Consider the following 9,658-nt stretch of genomic DNA (forward strand, 5'->3'; position numbering starts at 1 on the left):
TCCTTCCTATTACTAACACATAGACTTTGTACCTTCCTATTACTACCACAGAGACTGTGTAGCCTATAATTACTACCACAGAGACTTTGTACCTTCCTATTACCACCACATAGACTGTGTACCTTCGTATTACTACCACAGAGACTGTGTAGCTTACAATTGCTACCACAGAGACTGTGTAGCCTATAACTACTACCACATAGACTGTGTATCTTCCTATGACTCCCACAGAGACTGTGTACCTCCTATTACTACCACATAGGCTGTGTACCTTCCTATTACTGCCACAGAGACTGTGTACCTCCTATTACTACCACATAGATTGTGTACCTTCCTCTTACTACCACAGAGACTGTTTAGCCTATAACTACTACCACATAGACTGTGTTCCTTCCTATTTCTACCACAGAGACTGTGTAGCCTATAATTACTACCACAGAGACTTTGTATCTTCATATTACTACCACAGTCTCTGTGGTAGTAAGAGGAAGGTACACAATCTATGTGGTAGTAATAGGAAGATCCACAGTCTATGTGGTAGTAGTTCTAGGCTACACAGTCTATGTGGTAGTCATAGGAAGATACACCGTCTATGTGGTAGTAATTATAGGCTACACAGTCTCTGTGGTAGCAATAGGAAGGTACACAGTCCCCGTGGTAGTAATAGGAAGATACACAGTCTATATGGTAGTAATAGGAAGATACAAAGTCTCTGTGGTAGTAATTGCAAGCTACACAGTCTCTGTGGGAGTCATAGGAAGATACACAGTCTCTGCGGTAGCAATAGGAAGGTACACAGTCCCCGTGGTAGTAATAGGAAGATCCACAGTCTCTGAGGTAGTAATAGGAAGATACACAATCTCTGTGGTAGTAAAAGGAAGGTACACAGTCTCTGTGGAAATAATTGTAAGCTACACAGTCTCTGTGGGAGTAATAGAAAGGAACACAGTCTCTGTGGTAGTCATAGGAAGGTACACAGTCTCAGTGGTAATAATAGGAAGGTACTCAGTCTCTGTGGTAGTAATCGGAGGGTACACAGTCTATGTGGTAGTAGTTCTAGGCTACACAGTCTATGTGGTAGTCATAGGAAGATACACCGTCTATGTGGTAGTAATTATAGGCTACACAGTCTCTGTGGTAGAAATTGTAAGCTACACAGTCTCTGTGGTAGGAATAGGAAGATGCACAGTCTCTGTCGTAGTAATAAGAAGGTACACAGTCTATGTGGTAATAATAGGAAGGTACACAGTCTAGTAATAGGAAGGTACACAGCCTATGTGGTAGTAATAGGAGGTACACAGTCTCTGTGGTTGTAATTTCAAGCTACACAGTCTCTGTGGTAGTAATAGAAAGGGACAAAGTCTATGTGGCAGTAATAGGAAGGTACAAAGTCTATGTGTTAGTAATCGGAAGGAACACAGTCTATGTGGTAGTAATAGACTGTGTTCCTTCCTATTATTACCACATAGACTGTGTACTCCTATTACTACCACAGAGACTGTGTACCTTCCTATTACTACCACAGAGATTGTGTACCTTCCTATTACTACTACATAGACTGTGTACCTTCCTATTACTACCACAGAGACTGTGTACCTTCCTATTACTACCACAGAGACTGTGTACCTTCCTATTACTACCACAGAGACTGTGTACNGAGACTGTATACCTTCCAATTACTACCACAGAGATTGTGTACCCTCCAATTACTACCACAAAGACTGTATACCCTCCAATAACTGCCACAGAGACTGTGCACTCTCCAATTACCATCACAGAGACTGTGTACCTTACAATGGTTGGCCCTTGCAGTGTTAGACAAGGCCCCTAGCACACTTGATAACACAGTTGCGTTAGCGAAAGTTGATATAACCAACCAGAAGCTCATCTATGTGTCTGCTAAGCAGTTCAGTACCTGATAAGGGTATGACAGTGCCGATTCCTTTACTCTGATAACGATTTGCGACAGAGGAAGACTCTGTTACTTCTGGTCTAACTTGACGGTAAAGTATGTTAAGCTGTTGTAGATATTGCTTCTCATATCTCTGTCATTAGTACGGAGATATTGAACTCATTGAACCGGGGACCCAATCTTTCTATGGAAATCTGTTTGCGTGGGGTTGGGAAAGACTCAAGGATCAGCGGCCGTATTCTGGACAAAACATTCATTGAGTTACAGAATGTCTGTAGTGATTGCTGATATTTCGGACCAGATGATCCTAGGACTCGATTTCTTGGACAAACACAGGGCCATAATCAATCTGTTGGCGTATACTGTGGAGTTAGAGGGTAAATCCTATCCTGCGGTGTGCAATCAATATCTGAATGAAGGGTAGAACTGTAGTGCCCCCGGCACCCTTTAGCTCGACACAGGCTGAACCAGTAGACGGTCCCAAGGGACATCAATTGGAAGTTTAGCCTTACAGGGACATAAGGGGCCAACTTGTTCCCGCCGCTTTACGGAAAGACGGTGACAACATGCCCGTCAAACTATGTAATCCTACCGATACATGCATTACCTCAAACAACGATTGTAGCTTTGGGACTGCTGTGGAGGTCAAGGATGTAACTGAGGAGGATAAGAGGGCGCCTTCGTCACCGAAGGTTAGGGAAGTTCAACTGGAACCGGACTGGATCATTGAATGACCGACTGCAGAAGGCAAGATCAACACTTCCTGCGTCCTTGATCGATCTATTTGATCGTTCGGCAGGAAAGTTGTCTCCAGATCGGGCATTGAGGGTTGCTGACTTTCGTTGGCCTTTCGAAAAGTCTTTGCTGATGGCGATTTTGACCTGGAACTGTTTCGAGGGGATATCCAGCACCGGACAGAAACAGGTGACTTGAAGCCTATGTGACAACGGATGAGGCGTACCCACGTAGGTTTTGAGGCTGAAGAGTATGACAATTCCCCATCTGCTAGAAAAACAAGCATGCGTCCGTCCTCTCTGGACAGAGATCTGGAACATGCTGCTCGGAAGAGGCCGCCACCTCGAACACTGTTGTACAATGTACTCGGTGGCTCACCTTGTGTTGGGGTTTCTGGTACTAGAAATGCTTCTTTTTCAAAACGAGGGAGATTGTTGTGAAATGTACTTTTAAAGTGGCTGAAAATAGAACAAATGGTTAAACTATATTATAAGATTACTGTCCATCCATGGACAAATCAGGTGTTCATTAAAAATGTCGGCAATGTTTGGAACGAGGTTTTCTATAATTTATGAATAAAGAAAATGACTACCAGATTTTTGATAAATTAGAGGGTCATTCCCTCACACGTTTATGTACTTCCGTTATCCGGTATTGTACTGCGCTAATGAAGACTGTTTATCTGTCTCCGTAGGAAGGGGAGGACATCTATACTGACCTCCGTCAGTTACTGGCCTCCCACACCCCTTCTCTCATCAATGATCGATACCGCCCTCCCCTCTCATTAATCCCTGACCCTACCCCCTCTCTCATCAATTATCGACTCTCTCCTGCTCCATGCCCTGACATGCTATCACAGTTATATCTGGTTGGGATGAACATGGAATACCGCTGGGTTAAAACGGGATCTTTATCAAGGAGCATGGATGTACTGACCTGGGCTGCTTTATTTTTGGCAAACCTTATCAGAAGTCATTTTGTATATAAAGGAACGAGGCTCGTCGTTCTGAACCTTTACAGCTTTCTGAATAACGCAGAGGGATGTGTCCGACTCATGGAAGATCGGGACACAATGGCCATTACAGACATAGGTACCTTAGTAATCAGTCAGTCATTGTCAAGGGGGGTGTATAACGTACAAGATACTCAGTGATGTAAAACATAACCTTTATTAATTTTACCACAATTATGAAACAAGTTTTTACAACTTATACTAATCACTTTTGTTGGCCCGGATGGTAGGGCGCGGTCTTACTGTGGGAGGAATCTGGAGAACTCGGAGAAAACCCACCTGGTCGGACAGGTGGCCCCATACTTGTTCACGTCCGATCGGGGTATGAACCCCGGCCGTCTTGGTGAACGGCAAGTGTGCTATCCACTGCACCACCCGACCACTCGGTGATACCTACACTTGATTGTGTATTCCTTTTTATCTTCATTAATTCTTTAAATACCTCATTAGCAACGCTTGTGATTAGAAATGTGAATTATATGAATGGTTAAACTATATTGTGTATGTATATTTTATGAGTTTCGAGAAAATATTAAAATGCGTATCAAAACTATTTAAATACCGTTTTTAGTTTTTTGATTTTTAAATTTTATTGATCTTTTTTTTTTATCAAAAATCTCCAACACCTGAAACTGTCTTGCATATTTAGATTTTGGGAGATTTTTAACGACAATGTGGTGAGCCGTAATACAGATAGTGAACATCAAAGCTCCTTATAAATATCGGTGATGTGCACGTGCACCTCACGGCACGCGCGTCATCACCGCCACGGATGTTTACTTAGACTATACAGGGTAAGGATACGTCCGAATGCCGACTACCAAGTAGGGGGAATGTTTTAAGGAAAGTCAATAATCCAACATAGAAGCTAATTGCAAAACACACATTTGATAGAAATCATTTTCAATAAATTTCTCAAGTAGTCATTTTGAGTGCATGTAGAGATTAAACAGATATAATATATATCTGAGTGTTAGGTATCGATAGAAGCTAATGCCCTTGATGTTTCTGAAACAATGCTGATTGGTTTGTTAAGGACAAACACGACACTCTAACGGTATGTCTGGTATGTACATGTACTGTTGAACGAGTTCCTCATCCCACCAAACTTTACCGTACCGCACCTGATGACGAGAGATAATATTATGTACCTACTCTGGGAATCCGCACGTGCTGATTACATGTTAGTAATTGTAGAATCGATTAGCTGTAGTAATTCAGTCGCACTTGGGTAAACATGCTATTAGACAGAAAACACGTTAACAAAACAGGATTGGGACTTTCCTTAATGTGTTAAAGCTAATAAGTTTAAAACTTTAGATTTATTGTAATTTATTTTGAACATTACGTTCAATTTAATCGTTTGTAATTGATACTGCGTTGAATAATTTGAGGTCATCCTCATTAAAAGAACAACACAAATACTTAGATTGTTTCCGTTCAAATGCTACCTTTGCAGGGGGTCGAACTTAATGATAATAATCTCTATTTGCAACAGATATTACTACCTCTGCGCAACATTTTATGTGGCAACTGCGCTAGTCTTGCAACATTCATGATGGCGTCTACGAGGCGAGACGGAAGGCTACGGTGATTTGACAATCGCATGCAGCACACAACTTAACATATAACATTGGCTTGGTCTACATTTTACACCGTTTAGATAAAAATGTATATTGATATGCCATGCGCAACTTCAATAAAAGCTGAAAGTAAAAAAAAAAAAAACCGGTATGATTGACTTCACCGTTTAGTGTCATACTTTCAACTGTTATTCTGGAACTATATGTGATTATTTGTTTTTTGTATGTCAACTCTCAAGTCTAATGAGGCAAGCACCGTACGAACAATACACTGCCCATTAGACGTACTGCTGTTAATGGTGTACATCATTTCTGAATTACCGCTGCAATAGCAGGCCATTTTATAACGTTAAAATACCTGAAATGCTTCATTTAAATATAATTCAACTGTATAATTGTCTGCTTATAATTTAAATGGTCCTGGCCAGAAACTTAACTCACTTGTAAACGTCGTTTCATCTTTGTAAATAGAACGAAGTTGTTTTAGCAGGAATTCGGTGGATATTTGGTGCGGACACTTACAGGAAGTTTAAAATAGCAAGGAGAGTTCCTCTCCTGGACCATTGTGTACAAACAATGTCGTTTTCTTGACACCATTGTTATCAACTCGGAGTTTGGAACCTTTCTTATCATCAAACGATAATATCAAAATCTGCATTAACATCTTAATTATTGTGTTTCGAATTGGTATAAATCATTTAATTATTGAACTTAATCGACTTCTCAGGACCATTCATGACTGTAATAATGACTTTAAAGTTGAGATTTTCTAAATTATAGCATGATATGTCATAACGTTAAAATGGTATTCACTTTGATATAAGCCCAACTAATCAATACATATATCTAAACCATTATGATGTGAAAAAGACATGATGATTAATTCACTTAAGATAAGCATAGAAATAATTATGTTTATGATATAAGTTTATGACTAAAGCAGATTAACACTTAAGAGATTATAAGCCAACAAGGGGAACGATCATACCCTGATTTTTACTTCAAAAGCTTTCTATTGCAGTTAAGATCCTATACTCATGTTTGGAAGCTGAACATTTAAAACGCAGACATCATTATTTGACCAATAATGTAGACGTAGACGCCATCTTGAATTTTATAATAGAAACTAAGACATTATCAACCTTGCAATACATGGCGTGTTCAATCATTAACTGTTTCAGAGTTTTTATTGCGCACTTCAGAGTCAACGAGGTGTAAGTTTCGATGCGTGAAGTCGTTAGTTGCTTTTCTTCCAAGACATTTTTGGGGTTTCACGTAAACTGATAAGTATGACGTCATATGACGAAGGCTGTTTTCAAGAATAACACCATGGAAATTGATATCAATGACAAATTTCAACAGGTGGACCTCACTTGTATGATACACTTGCAACAGCAAACCATTTCCGGTATCTTCAGTGTCCCTTAGGACAGCGACAAAACATGTTGAGGAGGTGTGACATATACAAAGTTTGTGATAATCTAGAGTGTGACATATACAAAGTTTGTGATAATCTAGAGTGGGACGTATACAAAGTTTGTAATAATCTAGAGTGTGACGTATACAAAGCTTGTGATAATCTAGAGTGTGACGGATACAAAGTTTGTGATAATCTAGAGTGCGACGTATACAAAGTTTGTGATAATCTAGAGTGTGACGTATACAAAGTTTTTGATAATCTAGAGTGTGACGTATACAAAGCTTGTGATAATCTAGAGTGTGACGGATACAAAGTTTGTGATAATCTAGAGTGTGACGTATACAAAGTTTGTGATAATCTAGAGTGTGACGTATACCAATTTGGAAATAAACTAGAGTTCGACGGAAACAAAGTTTTTGATAATCTATAATGTGACGTATACAATTAAATTTGGCGATAAACTAGAGTACGACGTTGCAAACTTTTTGACAGTAATAGTGAAAAGAAAATGAAGTAAAAAAAGCCTCTGTGATTTTTAAGTGAAAAAGAAATTGAAGTGTCATGCAGGTCGCTACGCTTTCAAGGAATAACAAATCTACAGGGCCGCAATCCTGTACCACTTTGGTAACGGTTCGGCTCGGCTGTTACGGCGCGTTCCATTACGGATTCAGCAGGTTTGTACCGGTACAACTGGTAGGGATGTCATTTGTTTGTTAGAGAGGTTTAGGAATGCGCTGTATGAAATAGTTTTTATACAGCTGTACTCCGTTCTCTTGTTTATCTGGATTAACAACATTTGTAATAAGTACATATAAGTAAAGTACTTGTCCGCCGGACTTGTGGGTGATTAAGGATTGTTATCAGTAAAAAGTTTGGTTACCCAAGGGTCAGCGACCAGGACCTGATTATCCGCCAATATTTTTATAGGAATTTAATCTTTGAAATCAAAACTATTTCCAGCATTGAAGACGAGCGTAATCCCGTATCTAAAGATCACAACCGCGTGCTCCAAAGGTCCGTTCTGTTCTATCCTTTAAACCTATATTCGGGTCTGGCGGCATAGATTCCAATTTTAGATATACAATTATTGACTTTTTGACCAATTTTGGTTGAGACAGTGTAATGTAGTCATTATGTTATGTAATTTTTTCTTCATTCTTCAAAGACATCCCGCCATGTGTTATCAGCCGAACAGACAGACACATACGTTCTGGTGAAACAAGATCGGTGTATGGTTACCTAGAATTTGATTAAATATGAATGTAAATACGAGATCAAAAATCAAATTAGTTTTCTCAGCGAAAGGTGATCAATATCGCGTCGTTAATGTCAATAAATGAAAAACGAATTGTAAAGCTGACGTAAACAATGTCTACACGATCAGCAGCCAGTCTCCACCGGAAATCCATTTGATGAGTACAGCACGTGCGATTTCCGTACTTAGACTTATAGAACGAGTTCAATTTAATAAACAAAAATTATATAATTCCTGGATGATTTATGTAGGCGGGGATGCTGTTTTCCATACGAAAATGCGCGAAAAAATAACAATAGTTTATTTCATCCAATATATATGATCTAACATTATGCATGATGATGAAGCATTCCCAAGGTAGAAAATTATCCGGAAGTGTCCTATATTGACATTTACAAAACAATTAATTACTGTAATTGATATCGGCCATGACATTATTACCAAGTGCTATGTAACGACACAGCATTTTGTAGATCTATTTTATCACTATCTTCGAAAACCGAGGGATCGCTCTCGAAAGTATAGAAAGAAATCCCACTTCCGTAGAGAAAAGGACGTGGAAAGGTATAGGGTCACCTGCCCGACTACGTGGGTTTTCTCCGGGTACTCCGGTTTCCTCCCACAGTAAGACCCTCGCACTAACATCCGGGCCATCATGAGTGATTAGTATAATTTGTAAAAACTTGTTTCGATATTGTTGTAACAATAAATGAAGTTGATATTTTAAGTATCGAAGCGGAACCATTTGATTTCAAGGATGGTGATCAGATTCAATATATAGCAATCAATTTATAGTGTAGGGGATGAAGACGTTTCCGAATGTGTTTTAGAAGCAATGGCCGCTTTTGTTTATTGCGATCAAAACTGTAGGGTCGGTTGGACCAGAGTTGTTCGTTTATGAAATAAGGTCGGATCCTGCTTTCAGGCGAGCCTTGACAAAGTCTTGCAAGGCTTGCATAGAAGATTGTAGGTCCGCCAGGATTTAAACCCGAAAATGTTACATTTACGAACAGTCCCATTTGATATTGCGGCACATATATCTGCCATCAAAGTTAATACGTTGCGTTACGTTAACACGACTTCTGAGATAGTTATTGAGACAACTCATGCTACTTAGATTTCATTAAGTCGATTTTTTACAATTTATTTAAACTTATTACAATTTTTATTACGACTGATGAACTTTATATTATCCCGTGATGATTATCGCGGCATACACCATCGTAACATGGAAACCCAACCTGTGTTACCCCTAGTAACCACGATATACAGGAGATCTCATCTAATCGGTGATACAATGGCATTTAGACAATACCATTTTCTATAGTTGTTACTGTGTACAAGTCATCCCATCTCGTTGATTCAATACCTCAGACATTTAGATTATATCATTAATGGCATTAAATTTTAGTATGAATGGAGAGGAATAATTTTACTGGGTTTCATTGTTAAATTATCCCACGGAAATTGAATTTCATGAATGCACAATGAATAATGATAAAGCTTCATGGCATATATTTGAAATTAAATTTTCATTTTTTGACGCGTTTACGAGTTGAGTAACTTTGTTAGAATTTCAGAATGAAAAATGGAATCCGTAATACACGTCAAGAGTTTGTGTGGGATGTGTAATTTACAGAGTATTTATCTGATGGTTTTATGAATAACTGTTGTAACTACATTACCGCACCCGGGGGAAATCTGCATTCCCTGTTGCTAGAGATGACGTCACTCTAACGTC

Source organism: Mizuhopecten yessoensis, unplaced genomic scaffold, assembly GCF_002113885.1.
Source record: "Mizuhopecten yessoensis strain PY_sf001 unplaced genomic scaffold, ASM211388v2 scaffold3853, whole genome shotgun sequence".
NCBI lineage: Eukaryota > Metazoa > Mollusca > Bivalvia > Pectinida > Pectinidae > Mizuhopecten > Mizuhopecten yessoensis.